Below are 18,510 nucleotides of genomic sequence, written 5' to 3'. Positions count from 1 at the left end.
CCGTTAACTCATCCATTACCAATGCAAAAAGGTAAGTGATAGGTGTATTATTTATCATATTTTCATATTAATTATCCCTAAGTTTTGTTAAGGAATTGATTATAAAAGAACCTTATTACTTTCATTTTCTCAGTTTCAGCCATTCTGTGCACTTAGGATGTTTTTGGTGATAATTCTACTTTCCGGAGGAGTTTTGATACAAGGCTAATTGGAGAACGAAGTTAAGAGGCTGATGATCATTGCGTTTGAATTTCATAATTTTCCATGGAGCCATTCATTCCAGTTTCACAAATCAATTCCGCAGAAGTTGTTTTCCCGTCAGAATTGCGCAGCTGTAGGAGAATGAAGATTTGAAGGCCTTCCTGATTTTTTCTAGTGACGTGCGATATATGCTTGGAAAGATAAGAGATAAATCTACGTTTCTCATATTTTTACAGAATTTTCCAGAAGATAAATCAACCCCAAAACTGGCTTTCAAGGAAGATGACGTGTTTCTCAAGTCAAGAACGATTGTTTCCTAGTTTGTGTCATAAATTGTTTAGGAGTTTGTTTTATTTTAGGAGAATTTCTCCCAAACTTTTTAGGGTTTTCTAGTATAAATAAGGTCCCTAAGATCTCTCTAATCCATCATCCATCCATCCATCCATCCACCCCACATACCCATATTACCACACAATCATACTACCATACTACCATCTCCGCAATAAGTGAAGAAGAGCTTAGGGACGTGCTTTGCCATGGATTCCGGGTTCTATCTTTTTTTTATTTTTATTTCTATGTGTAACTAAGTTATTTTCTAAGGTTTATGATGAAACCATGACATGAATATTTGCGAAGTACTTTGTTAATTATTATCCGATTATATGTCGTGTTATATTCTTAATCTTTGTGGGTATTTTATTCTAGGTTCACGTTTCTAATGACTGATCACCTTTAGGAATTTTGCATCTAGAGATTTAGATAAATATATGAGGATGACCAATATCAATTAGGTTTATTGGAACTAAGATTAAGAAGAGTAGACAAACTAATGAGGATGACCAAATATCAAGCTAGTCCTACTTGGTTGACGTGATTCTTCTATGCTTAATGGGTTTTTATGTGTTTAATTGTATGCCTAACCTATAGGATATAATTTTCATGTACAGATACAAGAGTTGATGCTTGACCACGGATTAATTCATACCTTAGAAAGAACAACCTCTAACATTGGCATGGTAATTGGATAGTAATTGGGTCTAGGAAAAGTAAATAGGATTGTTATTGGTGGATTCATAACCTTGGGCTTTCTTGTGTCATGTGTTTGTTTTAGTTAATTGTCTTATATTTTTCTTGTTAAGTTTAGTTTTAATCAATTACTCAATTATTCAATTCAATCTATTTTTTGTTGTTTAATTAAGTCTAGCGTGATTAATTGGTTAAATTGGTGTTAAAGCAATCCCTGTGGGATCGACCTCGTATTTGCATATATTACTACAATTGATTCATGCCCTTGTGAGTTTAATTTGGTTTAAATTAATCTATTATTTAAGTTAGTTTAAATATACATCAGTAAGGACTTAAGGATGAGCCTTGATGTAACCTTACAGTTATGAGGAAGCTCTCGGTTTGTCCTTCATGAGTTCTTACAACAGTCTTTGCTCCATCATACATATCCTTTATAGCTTGGATATATGCTACTCGTACTCCTTTCTTCTCTAAAATCCTCCAAAGAATGTCCCTTGGGACCCTATCATACGCTTTTTCCAAATCTATAAAGACCATGTGTAAATCCTTTTTCCTATCTCTATATCATTCCATCAATCTTTGTAGGAGATAGATTGCCTTCATGGTTGAGTGCCCTGGCATGAACCTGAATTGGTTGTCCAAAACCAGTGTCTCTTGCCTCAATCTATGCTCGATGACTCTCTCCCAGAGCTTCATTGTATGACTCATTAGCTTAATACCCCCATAGTTCATGCAATTTTTCACGTCGCCCTTATTCTTGTAGTGCTCTTTCGCCACTCATTTGGCATCTTCTTCGTTTTCAAAATCCTATCGAAAAGGTATGTGAGCGATGCTATACCTGTCTCTCCCAAGACTTTCCACACTTCGATCGGTATATCATCTGGGCCCACTACTTTTCTATGCTTCATCTTTTTCAAAGCTACAACCACTTCTTCCTTCATGATTCGATGGTAAAAGGAGTAGTTTCTACACTCTTCTGAGTTACTCAACTCCCCCAAAGAAGTACTCATTTCATGTCCTTTATTGAAATAACCTCTCCATCTGTCTTTGATCGCGTTCTCTGTAGCAAGAACCTTTTCATCCTCATCCTTGATGCACCTCACTTGGTTTAGGTCCCTTGTCTTCTTTTCCCTTGCTCTAGCTAGTTTATAAATATCCAACTCTCCTTGTTTGATATCTAGTTGCTTATACATATCGTCATAAGCGGCTAGCTTAGCTTCTCTCACAGCTTTCTTCGCCTCTTGCTTCGCTATTCTATACCTTTCACCATTTTCATCGGTCCTATCCTTGTCTAAGGTTTTACGACATTCCTTTTTAGCTTCACCTTTGTTTGTACCTCCTCATTCCACCACCAACATTCTTTTTGGTGTGGAGCAAAGCCCTTGGACTCTCCTAATACCTCTTTTGCTACTTTTCGGATACAGCTAGCCATGGAATCCCACCTTTGGCTAGCTTCCCCCTCTCTATCCCACATGCATTGGGTGATTACTTTCTCTTTGAAAATGGCTTGTTTTTCTCCTTCTAGATTCCACCATCTAGTCCTTGGGCATTTCCAAGTCTTGCTCGTTTTTCTCTCTCTTTTGATATGTACATCCATCACCAACAAGTGATGTTGATTAGCCAAGCTCTCTCTTGGTATAACTTTGCAATCCTTACAAGTTATACGATCCCCTTTCCTCATTAGAAGAAAATCTATTTGTGTTTTTGACGACCGCACTCTTGTAGGTGATCACATGTTCTTCTCTCTTCTTAAAGAAAGTGTTGGCTAAGAAGAGATCATATGCCAATGCAAAATCCAAGATGGCTTCCCCATCCTAGTTTCTCTCCCCAAAACCATGGCCACCATGAAAACCTCCATAGTTGCCTGTCTCCTCGCCCATGTGTCCATTTAAATCTCCTCCTATAAATACCTTCTCCATCTTAGCAATTCCTTGCACCAAGTCTCCAAGATCTTCCCAAAATTTCTCCTTCAAACTCGTATCCAACCCTACTTGAGGTGCCTACGCACTAATCACATTGACGAGTTCTTGTCTTATTACAATCTTGATTGCCATAATTCTATCTCCTACGCTCTTGACATCTACAACATCTTGTGTCAAGGTCTTGTCCACAATGATGCCAACACCGTTTCTTGTTCTATTTATGCCCGAATACCAAAGTTTAAAACCTGAGTTTTCTACATCCTTTGCCTTAAGACCAACCCACTTAGTTTCTTGTAGGCACATAATACTTATCCTTCTCCTCACCATAACTTCCACTACTTCCATAGATTTTCCCGTTAAGGTTCCTATATTCCACGTTCCTAAATGCATTCTACTCTCTTGAACTCTACCCTTCTGTCCTAGCTTCTTCACCCTCCCCCGTCTAATAGGATCAAAGTACTTCTTTTGTGTGTCCTATGTAAAGTTGATAGGAGCATATGCTCCCAAACAACTTTGAGTGGAGTTGTTCAAAAAGAAGTTTCTATGACCCCCTTGTTCATTTAACAATGCATTCGGGTGCCCATGGAGATACAACGACCCTTGCTCACTTATCATTGTGCTCGGGCCAGACAGCGTGCTACTTACTGGTGACGCCCTAGTTTTAGCACGATTTCGTTTTGGATTCATTTTCATAAGTATTCGACGTAACGTAGGAGTGCTAGCTGTCGACTACCTAACGCACTCCCCATCCTTCTTTATCCGGGCTTGGGATCGGCAATGTAAGATAAACTTACACAGGCGGAATTCTACAAGAGAGAGAATAGTAGAGGAAATTTGTTCACCCTCCCCTAGCAATCTTACTTTCCGTGCAAATGACCGTCTTTCGTTGCTTTATTCGTCTTCACGCCAAACTTCCTCAATTTTCTTCCGCCACAGAGTGATTATCGTCACAATTTTCTGGTGCCCAGAGAACTGCTGCTGCGAGTTTCTTTTAAAAAACCACAACATAAGAGTCCTCGTGCCTTTCTCTCTCAAGTGCACACATGGTGGAAGAAACCATCTCAAAGATTTAGTTTTTTTTTTTTTTTAAAAGAAACAAGTTGTTGAGCTGCCATATTTTAATTTATAAGAATTCCATTATTTCTTATAAGTTTGTTTGATGCCAGACAAAAAAAATATATAAAATGGAGAAAGGAAAAAGCTACAGCAAGACTCGAGTGAGCATTATGAGCATGGCCCCCATGGATTAAATTTTGTGCATAAAACAAGAAACATGTCAGCAGCAGCGTGCTTCAAAGAATTTGCCAGAAAGAAGGAAGAAGTCTTTCAAAGGACTAAAATGTGGGTATCATTTTGATCAAATATTCTGTCAAAAATATTAACCAAAAGCATTGGAATCAAACTGACAGATGTTACAAGACAAAAGGAAAGAAGGGAATTTTTCCATATCTCTAAATAAATAGCTAAAAGATATTTGTTTCTCTGCCAACAATAGGAAAAGGACCATTGCCTCTACCACCAACAACAGCTATGCAAGGACGCTGCTCGGAGGTGTGCAGCAACTATACTTGACTAAATGACAAACGCAGCAAGACTATGGCTTCGAGATCAACCTCACTTGTACAAGAAAACCAGCAGGCATTAATCTAATGTTCTCGTGTACAAAATTAACATGGGATACATGAGTTCCACCCAAAGCCTTTCGTGCCAGGAATTCGAAAGATAAGGAAAAAATGGAGATTGCCAAGTCTGGAAAGGAAAGCTACGGTAGAAAAGAAGAGAGAGAAATTTGTCTTTTAAACCATGCACGTGGTCACTTAAAAAAAAGGGCATTTGTCTTCCATGCAAATTCAAAAAAAATGGAAAGGTAAAATATGGTTTTCCTCTCCAAACACCACCACTTGAAGCCCTATTTGGGACTTGGAAAAATTCGAAGTCTTCAAGTAGAAGAAGAAAGAAGCTTGCTGCAAAACATCTCTCTAAGTTAAGTGGGAATACTGCCCACGTGGAGAACAAAGAAAAGCCACGGTTCCCCATCTAAATTCATATGGGCTTTGTAAATGTATACCCTATGAATTAGAGCCGAGGACGAGCACGAGCCTAATAGTGTGATGGAGACATGTTGAGTCCAACCAATCCAAAATAAAGGATTATGGAGATAACATCGACGCCACCAAATTTGTGGATGTAAATTACTTCAAATACCGTGGATGTGAACCATCTCAAAGTACAAAACTCGATGGACTCACCACCTCAAATTGGTTAAACTCATGTCATGTGTCAAATACCAAATGGCACGAAGCCGTATCAAATCCCAAGTGGCACGAAGCCGAAGAAAAGTCTCAAATGGTAGGAAGCCGTATCAAATATCAAAAGGCACAAAGCCACTACAAATGGCACGAAGCCGTAAAGAATATCAAATGACACAAAGCCACGGCAAGATTCAAATGGCACGAAGCCTCGTTCCACTCCAATGGCTTAATGTCCTTGCTCTACACAAGGCATCAAAAGCTCCAATGGCTCAAAGTCCTTGCCCGCAAGATCTAAAACTGCACAAGGCATCAAACCTCAACAAATACATAAAGAACTACGAGTGACTTGATCCCTTAACGAGGGTACGTAGGCAATCTAGGGCTCTACCTCGGTGTAGTCACAAATCAAATAAACACCTAAATTCCCAAGTTACGATTTATTCATATTGGAATCAAAGGGTATTCCTTTCCTAAAATAAGGTTTGTAATTAATAGGCGCATAGCCTATAATGGGTCGAACTCAAATTAATAAAACCCTCTTCAAAAAATGAATGAGGGTTAAATTGTGTCAAGTCAATTATTTGTTTGTATATTGTGTACAATTTTTGCTCAACAACGATGCTTGCCAAATGGCTGCAATCGATCACCGCCAATCTTTGGTCTTATTTTTTTTTTTTTCGAATTTTGCCAGGTTAGCTTCTTAAGCAGATCGTACTTTGCCTTTTTTTTATTATTAAAATTCCATTTCTTTTTTGTTGGGTTGGATTAAATTCTGATGTTTTCTGGTTTTGAATGGGTCGAAGTTGCAGAGTCTACCTGCAATTCGAGATGAAGAAGAAGAATATGCCCTTTTTTTATTCATATATTAATTTTGATCATAATAAATTAAAATATAAAAATAATTTATAGTTAGTCCACCTTCTTAGTCCTACACTGCACCAAACACTTCATTAAGTTAGTTTAGCTTAGTCTAGTCTAAGCCAGTCCAACTTAATCCCTGAAGCTAGTCCAGTCCGAGATAGTCTGGTGCAACAAACGCATCTTATATTCGTTAAATTTCAGGATGGGCCTAAACCTAGCCTGGCCTCCATGTGGCTCTACCAATGTTTTTGTTGTTGTTACTTAAAAGCAACAAAAACAAGTACGGTGATACATATGAATTATATATCAAAGAAAACCCACATAGGCACAAAGTTTCACTAGAGACCAAGACAACGTATGGTTAGTAATGTGTTAGTAGATTCTAATGGAAATTATTAGATATGTGGGAGAAAAGATTGAAAGATGATTAAATTTTTCTTCTTGAAAAGATTGATCAATTGAGTAGGAGACCCAAAAGATGCATTGTTTTGGATTTCAGTGAGACACCCAAGGAAACTTAATTTCAATTCTTGTTTTTAATCAAAGAAAGAGCATTATGTTTTTAATCAAGCACATTGACAAGGAGTCCAGAGGATTAATTAGTAGACAATACAAGGTATGAAATTTACTAAATCAAGTACATAGTTATTATGTACTTTTCTATTGTAGTGCATTTTTGCAGGAAATGTTGATCTAAAACATAATGGCCGCTCCTTGATTGATTAAAAAACAAAGTTGTGGTATATTATGGGACGGTAAGCACTACAGTATAGGCAAAATGTTTATTGATAGATATCAATTGTATTCCTATGAATTATATCAATGTGTTTTATGATAATAAGTGCACCATTTTTTAGGAATTGTTAGGTCCTATGGATAACACATTGATGTAATGTATCGATAGGATTTTTAGTGACACACCCAGACCCGGCATGTCCAATTGGACTCCGAATCGAGATGTGCTAGCCGACACCAGGAGGGTGACAAAGCCATAAAGTGTAGTGATGTGGAAAATGTGAGTAAATTTAAACCTAAAAGTGCCTAAGTATAAGAGTGCACTCGTGAGCGGGAATGAACCCATTTCACACGTGATGTGAGAGAATAAGTAAAGTACAGTAGAGTAGATTGAGAATTATATCATCGGAAGTAGTCTCCGATATCAGTGTTTGTCAAAAATCCTTGTCGACACGAACATTGTCTCTAAAACTTGGAGGGACGAAAAATAAGGGTGAGTGGGCTTAAAAATAAAGTTTAATAAAAACCTTTTTGAAAAAATTGTAACCCCTCATAGTAAAACAAGTATAGTTTCCAAAATATACATACTACATATAGTATGAAATACTGACCGTAGCCTGTAATATCTCAAAACTTCAATACATCATAAATTCATAAAAAAAACATATGACTTCTAGTAATCACAATATCTCACGGAAATAAACAAATCACATCAAGTGCTCATCGACATATGCAGGCACACAAGTTCATGCAAAGGTATTCTAACATGAACAAGACTGGTGTAATAATGATTTACACTTTAGTACTAAAATCACGTGAAGACTGGAGCTATGCGCATCACATATGAGTCCTAATTGCCTATAGCAATCTAGGACATGACTGGCACCTAAAATGGATCCAAAGTGAGTGTATGGTGCGATGTGAACTTACACGTGAAAGACTGACCTTAGCTCGGGTGAGTATTAACACTGGTGCAACAAACGATGAGCAAATAAAATAAATATAGTCATGCCACAGTGAATCGGTAACTCTAGTCAACATAATATTATTTATAGCTGTAAATTTAATTAAGGCATCACGTGAGATTTATAATGATTTCCTAATTCTCATTGTTACGTTATTTCCTATAAACGTTAATTTAATTATGGCAGTCATATAACAAATTCATATTAAATGTGTATATGGAAACTAAACAAATATATGTATATATCAAAGAAAAGGCCCACTCACAGGTACTTATGATGTCACATCAGTTCGAGCTAGAAAGGTCGGAGTCTCCGATTGTAATCGCACCTAAGCATAATATTGGGGCCCGTTAGTAAAACTCAACTAAAACGACTAAATTTGGGAAAACGGAGTGCGGATTTGGAGTCAGTGCGTCGAATTACACTAAGAGGGGTCCCGAGCAAATTTTGTAAAAAGTCAACGTCAACCCAATCGCCCCAGTGATCAACTTTGTTAAAACTCCGGAATTTCACTAAATGGAAGTCAAAAACGGACTCGGGCATCGAAATTAGTCAAGGAGGGTTTTCGAAAAATTTCTGAAAAAGTCAACATCAGGAATATTTCAGAGAATATTTCAGGAATATTCTTGATCCACATTGCAATTGGGCCAGGTCGGATCCTAGTTCGGAGTCGGATCCGAGTCGCGGATCTAGGCTTTGGATACTTCTTTTTTTTTTCTTTTCTCTTGGGTCGGGTTGACCCACTAGGCTCGTTGGTCGAACCCACCTGACTAAACGAAGAAGAACATTGGTATTTTGGCAGGGAAACTTCCCGAGCTCTGTTCGAGCTCGATTCTTAACTATTTTTCATGAAATAAACGTCAAATTGAAGCTTAGGAGATAAAGAACAAGGGTATACCAAAATGAGGTAGAGCCGAGGTCAGCATCAACCGGAAAAAGCCTGCAAAGGCCGGGTTTCTTGCGGGGAAATCTGGGGAACTTTCCCCCGAGGTGTTTTTCTGTGTCAAATGTCATAATGAGGCCATAAACAACATGAAATTGTGATTTAGGATGACCCACATCAGTTTTGAGGCTTACCTTGCTTGGAATCTTGAGGGTTTGCCAGGAACTCATTGAGGAAGACGATGAACAGTGGTGTAGCCACTGTTAGGACGTCGGGACTCCATGGTCTTGGCCTGGGTTCGAAATGAAGAGGGTCAGATGGTGGTCGAGGTCTAGGTTAGTAGGTGCAGCTCACTGAAGTGGGAGTGTGTCGGTGGTCGGATATCTCTGCACTTGAAAAGAGAAGGACAAGCAAGAGAGAGCTGAGGGAGAGACGGGGAGAGTTAGAGAGAGTGTGTGATAAGGTGAGGTGGTAGCCAGAGAGTGGAGAAGTGAGGTGAGGGAGATTTGAAAAATAATGAGAGGTAGACCAGAGAGATGTGGAGACACGGGAGTGAGGGGAGGAATGGTGTGGGCCTCACTTGGCACATAGCTCAAAGTCACCAATGAAAATGCAGAAGAAAAATCTCCGAAAACATGAATTTACCAAAATACCCATCACTCTCTGTAGTTTGTAAAATCTTCCTCCTAACTCCAAATTCAATTTTGATTGTGCCTATGCGTTCGTACCATCGAGTACTTCAAGAATTCGGTAAAATAATATCTCATACGCATCACGAAGAGACGGTCAAAGAAAGTCAACAATCTCTCTTCCAAGGGCATTTTGTCAACTCACACTTATAAAATTTATAAAATTGTAAAATTAGGGATGGGCTACCACAATCTACCCACCTTAAAAAAATTTCGTCCCCGAAATTTGAAATAAGTTGTTGTATATAAAATTATTAAGATAGAAAGACAATACATATATATAAAGAAGAAATCAAGCTAGAGCGGTTGCATCAAAGAGAATGTCATTTCGTCGCGATCAAATTGCAATAATTCCTTTTTCATGCCTCCAAACTCAAACTTTCATTCTCCTTCAATACAATACTAAAATATAATACTTCTTATAAAAATATAAAGTCGAAAGTATTTATATATGTATAATAACATCCTGTCAAAATACATACATATAATAACGTAAAGTTAAAATAATTGTGCTGAAATTAAATCTGAACATAGAATATTTTTCACCTACGCACTAGTTGCGTCACGTACTCCGAAGGTAAGTGTGTAGTATCCTTGGGTAAAGCCCAAACAATAAATAAATAACTAATAATGCTAACGTAAAAGGACCTACTTGTCCACTTGCTTAACGAACACAACGAATAAGTTATCGATATTACGGTTTGTAGCCTGCGATATCGACAACTCACTATTGTCTCGATAAGCAAGCAACAAATTCCTGAGGGTGCAATATTATCATCTTGCCCTTTATTGGGAAATACATATAAATTGTCTGATTAGCACCATCTTGCCCTTTATTGGGAAATACATATAAATCGTCTGATTAGCACTTCGACCACACTTACGCACTACCCTCTCGGGCAACAACGCAAATAACACAGAATTCCCTAAATTGTAATCTCGATTATTCAAATACTTGTTCGTAATACTCCACTGTCAATCATGTGCTATGCATAAAATCTCCATACTACGTCTCAACGGTGTCATACCCAAAACAAAAATTGTAACCGTAGTTACATGCAACTAAAATAAAGATAACTGTATGTTACAACCATGCTAATTGTAGAATGGACAACATGCAACATGTCCACTAAGGTCTGAGTAGTTCGTTCAGACTAACCATTAGTATGAGGGTGAAATGTGGTACTGGCATAAACTTAGTACACATGGCCTTCAAGAAGATTGCCAAAGACTTGGAAGTAAAATACACATCACAATGAGATACAATAGCAGCATGCACACCATGTAGCCGAACAATGTCGTTCGCAACACCTTGGCGAGCAGATTCATAATGAATATCTCTCAGATTTAGCAAGAACTGTGTCGAGAAGACTAAAGAAACACTTAAGAATTTAAGGGTCAAAACAAGTCCATCAAATCTAGGATACAAGGTAACTGGAGTGAATGCATGGCATCTCGCTACAAGGGTAACTTCTAGAAGATTTAATCACCAACAGTAAAATTCGTTTAGCAGAGTATTTATTGGGTGATTGAGGAATTAATCATCAAAACTACAATTTCAACGTCTGAGCGATTCTTCTGAACAGTCTACCTGCCTTAGAAATAATACGAAATGCAGTTAAGTAAACACGTACCCATGGTTGATGAAATGCTTACCAACACAAGAAGATGAATATGGAATCATAGGTACAGTAGATATTGATCGAAACACCATAAAATCTGAAAAATTCAAGGATGAATTTTTTTTCTCTAAGTGGTCTAAATGTAGTCCCTCTGGACCAACAAAAGTGAATTGACTTGTCAAATTGGTTGATAATCACCGAAACATCATCATAATCTCCACATGTACAAGATACCTTGTACCGGGAGTTGATAGGAGCATATTTATGCTACTTAGTTATGTTGTTTCCTTGCATTTAGTTACTTAATTACTATCTATTTTAGTCTTTTAAGCTATTTTCGTATGTTTTTAGGTCCTAATGGCAAAAGGAGCAAGAAAGTGCATTTTGAGGCTATTTGGAGCAGTTTTGGGCATGGATTGGATAGCTTAACTATGGAGCAATGTGGATGGACGAAATTAAAGTCAAGAGAAGCTAGGAAAGGCTAAAAATCTGGAGAAGGAAGTCCAAATGCAAAGAAGATAAGGAAAGAGCAAGAAATAAGGAACCTTATCCAAATTTCCTTATCTTATCCAAACCTTATCCAACCTTATCTTATCTTATCCTATCCTAATCTTTTCCTACCTTAATTCCAACTTCAAAGAGGACTCCTTTTTCACATTAAATCACCTAAATATCAAGTTCTAGAAGCCCTATTTTTGTGCATTAAGTTTATGCCACATGTAACCCTTCTAGAAGTTCTAGAATCTGCCACAAGGACCATTCCTTGTCCTCCTTGGAATCTAATTGAAAGTATCCTTGTTCTTTGGTGATTTGGAGTCCTAATTCCTCTCCTTTTCAACCCAAATTTGTGCCTCCCCTTCACCCTATAAATACTTGATGCCACAACACTCAAAAACCACCACCCTCTACCACAAATTCACACCACACCATCCACCACACCTCAAGAGCCTAAATTCACACAAATCCCCATTGTTGGCAGCAAGGAAGGAAGGAGGAGCCACCTGGAGTGTTTGTAGGTGTATTCTATCTTTGTTTTCAATGTTTAATTTATATTCTCTTTGTTTTGTTGTAAACATGAGGAGCTAAACTTGTTTTAGCTAGGGGAGACTTTGAAACCATGATTATATTTGCAATATGAATTGATTAATTCTAGTTGTTATTTCATAAATTGTGAATGCAATTTACTTAACCGTTTGATGGATAACTTATTCTTGTTTGTTGATTAAGGGTGCACACTTAGTTTGCATGCATGAATTTGGGGCTAGAATATAAGGGAGTTTCACATAATCGTTACAAACTTATATTCACAAGTAGTTAAGGTTGTTTTCACAATCATGTTAAGTAAATTCCTAGCATGAGTATCATGATGTCATAGTTACAAGTGCTTTGTCAATACTTATGATTTTCATAGAACGTAATGATCTTTGATTGTGTCTCTATTATGATGTCATGTAGGGGACTTTTGAAGAATGCTTTGGGTTGTCGTATGATGTCATCCAATCCAATAACTTAAGGAAAATCTGAGGGTTAATTAGTGATGTCATGGTTAATCCGGGGTGTTGAGGTTCATGGTTTATCGAAAAGCAACTGGAAATCAATTTGTATGCAAGTGTGTCATGTGTGGAGAAGAACCCTCTAGCTAGCTAATCACCCATCCATATTCCCCAAATTCGTTCATAACTTTGTCTAGTTTAGTTTCTGTTTTGTTTTAATTCAAATTCGTCAAAACCAAAACCCCCCTTTGTTTTAAGTGTCAGTTAGGTTAGAATCTGAGCTATTGTGTGTTTTTAAGTGTTTTGAGTCAAAACTAATTAAATTTTCGTCCAAAGTAAGTCCTAGAGTCTAGTTTGAGTCTTTTTGATTGTTTTGTGTTGTTTTGAGTCTTTTGAGTTTGTTTTGAGTCTGTTTTGAGTCATATAAGTTTAGTTAAGAGTCTTTGAGTTTATTTAAGTGTTTTTAAGCATATTTTTGTATCTTTGAGTCAGTTTTCATTAGATTAGCAATCCCTCCTAATCTCCGGCCTAGAACGATCCCTACTTATATCTATACTACAATTGTCAAAAAGAGGGTTTTAATTTGAGTGTTAGAATATTTCACATCAGGAGCTTATGGTGATATTTCCCCATCTCCATTTGGATAAAAGAAGTGATTATAACCACTCGAACGATTTCTTGATGATTTGTAAGTAACGTCATATCAATACTTGTGAATTCCAACTGGAATGAAATAGGACAAGCTGAAAGTGTTCAAGGGTAGATATGTATTTTGCTACAGTAAACAATAACTACACTTGCACAGTCAGAGTAAGACACGATAGTGCAATCGTAGACGTTGATTTGGTTTTTCAAGTAAAAATGATAATTGTTGATTTAAGGTCATGAGTAAGATGGTTCATTTCGTATGGTTCCAACCGTTGGAAACATAAGCGATACTTCGTCATGCTACATTGGTATGCAGCCCAAGCGTTCAGTGGAACATCACAGTAGATTTCAAAATAATCAGTGTCATCGAAAAGCGTACGAACAAGGGTAAGAAATAGATAACACCTCAGTTGTCACAACTTTAATTGTATTCCACGTCTCAGCTAAACTGATTTTCCTTGGCCTACATGAAAGGAAAAACACTACCGCTGAAAAACAATAACAAACTATTGATAAAATCAACAATGTCAAGGATATCGCATATTTCACAACGATTTGTGGAATAAGAAATTTTCTACATTTTCAATCTTTTTGGAAATTGACAAGAATGTCGTCTACTAAGATCACATCTCCCAAGAAAAGTACCGATCTAAACAAAGGTAATATTTGACGAATTTGGTAAAAAGCTAACTGTCAGTGTTTAGAAATTTGCTCTCATTGCTTGGGTAGGTGAGAAATTCATCTGGAAGACTACTACAAATTCGACAAGTTATAGAAGAAAACTCGAGTTCCAAAAGTTGGTCGGGTAGACCATCAATTTGAAGTATGGGTAACAATGGTTTTAATCATTTCTCGATTGAGTTGCTAAAATCTAGGTACAATCCCAAGGTTTAGTCTTTCACCTTCATGAATAGATTTGAGATTCCCAAGATAAGGTGTTTAGTGTGGTAAATTCTAAATCAGTAAGCTTTTGTAACTATTTCACAATGATGTAGCGGTTGTTCGAAAAGACGCAAGGGAAACTGGTGTAGTATGAGAAAGTGGATTGATGGTGTGCTTCACTTCACCATTTGGTGATATCCCAGGTAAAATTTTGAGAAATGATGCCATCCTTTCTCTACGACACAAACTAAAAGGTCTTCATAGTTTTCCCAATACCCAATTCAGTCTAACAACGGGAAATTAACTCATACTTCTATTCTAATGTTTGTCTATGAAAGTGACCTTAGGTATGACTGGTTGAGAATGTTTGGGTTACCTAAATGGGTAATGTGGTTAAAACAACTACAGGTTTACTATCCTCCTACAAGGCTTGCCCTTAAGTTTCCACGATTTTAATTTCTTCGGCTCAGATTGTCACTATAAATCATTCTATCAGTTGCGACGCTAATTAATGCATATAAGGTATTTTGGTATTGTTCGTTATCCTGAAATTGTGAACCAGCGTTTTGGCATAAAGGTATCACTCCCAGATACTAGTACATGTGTCTGGTATCAGAAATCATACCGCCTAAATATTGGTTGATAGGCCTTGGATATCGGACAATATTGTCAATTAGTAGCGTCACGTAGGCTAATTACAGATTAGAGCCCGCTCGGGAGGATAGTTTCGGATGACTGGTAAAGAACTGGTCCTATAAGTTGGTTTTGTTGATTCGAGGGAAAATTGATTACTGCTTCTGGGGTTTTTGCTACCCAAAGGTATACAACTCGTACTCTCATGCCTATACTCATCGAAATGAAGAGTACAACATTGAAAGGAAATCTGGGAACTAGTGTTGGTTGGAATGTTCCAAGCTCGAAAAAATGAATTTGCTAATAACCTACTTTAGAATGGACTTTAATGGAAATCAATCTTCCTCCTGAAGTTCCGTAATGATCAATACGTTTCAATAATTAGTATTGTAGGGGACCAAAATGGCTGTCCTCCAGATGTTCTTCCATCAAGTGCTACCACTTTAGCACCACGTTGTCACTCAAGACATTTCTGGAATCTTGATGAAGTAAACTTCGTAGGAATTCTAATAGATGGCATACCAACGAATGTTGCTAAGGAATCAAAACTATTCTTGGTTTCCTATCTCAAAGGGTTGGTAATGATGGCATGAGAACAATGATGGGATTGATGAGTAAAGTCTTCGATGGTACACATTTATCGACACAATAGCCCTGCTTCAGGGCCACAAACTCGTCTTCGAATCGGGATTTCCATGGCATGAAGGTTTTTTGTTTAAAGTCTAGAGGTGGTCACCAAAATGTTCTTCTAGAAGGTCAATAAGTCGTCTAAAATGTCCAAAATTTAAGGAGAAGCTAACACGTTTTTCATATTCGACGAGGTGGCAAGATTCAACACTTAGGTTCAAGAAACAAGAAGGCCTACATGATGCATATGACGAACGCAGTACTTCCCAAACTTATGCTCTAATACCAAACTGACACAGCCCGACCCGGGATGTCCAATTGGACTCCGAATCGAGTTGTGCTGGTAGACACCATGAGGGTGGTGAAGCCATAAAGTGTATTGATGTGGAAAATGTGAGTAAATTTAAACTTAAAAGTTCCTAAGTATAAGAGTACGCTAGTGAATAGGAATGAACCTATTTCACACGTGATGTCAGTGCATAAGTAAAGTATAGTAGAGTAGATTGAGAATTATATCATCGAAAATAGTCTCCAACATCAGCGTTTGCCAGAAATTCTCGTCGACACAAACATTGTCTGTAAAACCTGGAGGGGCAAAAAACAAGGGTGAGTGTGCCTTTATTTTATAAATTTTTTTTTGAAAACATTATAACCCCTCGCCTTAAAATAAGTATAGTTTCCAAAATATATATACTACGTATAGTATGAAATACTTACCGTGGCATGCAATATCTCAAAACTTCAATACATCACAAATTTGTAAATAAGCATATAACTTCTAGTAATCACAATATCTTGTAGAAATAAATAAATCACATTGAGTGCTCATCGACATATGCTGACACACGAGTTCATGCAGAGGTATTCTAACATGAACAAGATTGGGTGTAATAATGATTTACGCTTTAGTACTACAATCATGTGAAGACTAATGCTATGCGCATCACATACGAGTCCTAATTTCCTATAGCAATCTAGGACATGACTGGCACCTACAATGGATCCAAAGTGAACGTACGGTGCGATGTGAACATACACGTGAAAGATTGGCCCTTGCACAGGCAAGTACTAACACCGGTACAACAAACGATGAGCAGATAAAATAAATATAGTCATGCCACAATGAATTGGTAATTCTGGTCAACATAATATTATTTATAGCAGTAAATTTAATTAAGGCATCCTGTGAGATTTGTAATGATTTCCTAATTCTCATTGTTACGTCATTTCCTATAAACGTTAATTTAATTATGGCAATCACATAACAAATTCATTGTTAGATGTATATATGGAAACTAAACAAATGTATATATCAAAGAAAAGACCCACTCATATGTACTTGTGATGTCACATCCGTTCGAGCTAGAAAGGCCGAAGTCTCCGATAGTAATCGCACCTCAACATGATATTGGGGCCCGTTAGTAAAACTCAACTAAAATGACTAGATTTGGGAAAACAGAGTGCGGATTTGGAGTCAGTGCGTCGAATTACACTAAGAAGGGTCCTGGGCAAAATTTGTTGAAAGTCAACAGTCAACCCTAAAAGTCAACCGAGACGCCCCGATGATCAACTTTGTTAAAACTTCGGAATTTCACTAAATGGATTTCAAAAACGGACTCGGGGTGTCGAAATTAGTCTAGGAAGGTTTCAGAAAATTTTTCGAAAAAGTCAACATAAGGAATATTCCTCATCAACATTGTAATTGGGTCAAGCCGGATCTCGGGTTCGGATCTGGATCTGAGTCGTGGATCTGGGCTTTGGATACTTCTTTTTTTTTCTCTTCTTTTGGGTCGGGTTGACTCGCTGGACCAAATGAAGAAGAACACCGGTATTTTGGCCGGGAAACTTCTCGAGCTTTGTTCGAGCTCGATTCTTAACTATTTTTCATGAAATAAATGTCAAATTGAACTTAGGAGATCAGGAACAAGGGCAAACCAAAATGAGGTTAAGCCAATGTTGGGATCGACCGAAAAAAGCATGCAAAGGCCGAGTTTCTGGGCAGAAATCTGGGGAACTTTCCCCCGAGGTGTTTTTTTGCGTCAAACGTCATAATGAGGCTAGAAACAACGTGAAATTGTGATCTAGGATGGCCCACATCGGTTTTGAGGCTTACCTCGATCGTAATCTTGAGGGTTCGCCAAGAATTCATCGAGGATGATGATGAACAGTGGTGTAGCCACTGTCAAGACATCAGAACTCCATGGTCTTGGCCTGGGTTTGAGACGAGGAGGGTCAGACGGTGGTGGAGGTCTAGGTTAGGAGGTGCAGCTCGTCGAAGTGGGAGTGTGCCAATGGTCGGATATCTCTGCACTTGTAAAAAGAGGGACAAGCGAGATAAAGCTGAGGGAGAGACGGGGAGAGTTAGAGAAAGAGTGAGGTCGGGTGAGGTGGCAGCCAAAGAATGGAGAAGTGAGGTGAGGGAGATTTGAAAAACAATGAAAGGTAGATCTAAGAGATAGGGAGACACGGGAGTGAAGGGAGGAACGGTGTGGGCCCCACTTGGCACTCAGCTCAAAGTCACCAATGAAAATGCAGAAAAATATCTCCCGAAACGTGAATTTACCAAAACGCCCATCACGCTCCATAGTTTGTAAAATCTTCGTCGTAACTCCAAATTTAGTTCCACTTGTTCCTATGCGTTTGTACTATCGAGTACTTCAAGAAGATGGCAAAATAACAGCTCATATGCGTCACGAAGAGGCGGTCAAAGAAAGTCAACAATCTTTCTTCCAAGGGCATTTTGGTCAACTCACACTTTTAAAATTTATAAAATCGTAAAATTAGGAACGAGCTATGACATTTAGTACCCATACCAAGAGGGCTAAAATCATACAAAATACTTACAAGAGTATAAGGTAGTTGTAGTATAAATGCTCATGCAAAATTGATCTCCAATGGGATTGAATGAATAATTTGTACTTACATTAATCTTTAATTAATTATTTAAAACCATATTTTGGAGAAGATTTGAGATTATGAAATTTAAAAGATGAAAATAAGAAACAAACAATTCAAATTAAACGAAAACAAATTAGCAAAAACAACAATCAAATAAACAGATCATAAGAAAA

This window comes from Pyrus communis, chromosome 1 (genome assembly GCF_041283825.1).
Source record: "Pyrus communis isolate YQ-2024b chromosome 1, ASM4128382v1, whole genome shotgun sequence".
NCBI classification, from domain to species: domain Eukaryota; kingdom Viridiplantae; phylum Streptophyta; class Magnoliopsida; order Rosales; family Rosaceae; genus Pyrus; species Pyrus communis.
Note: the sequence above shows the minus strand (reverse complement) of the source record.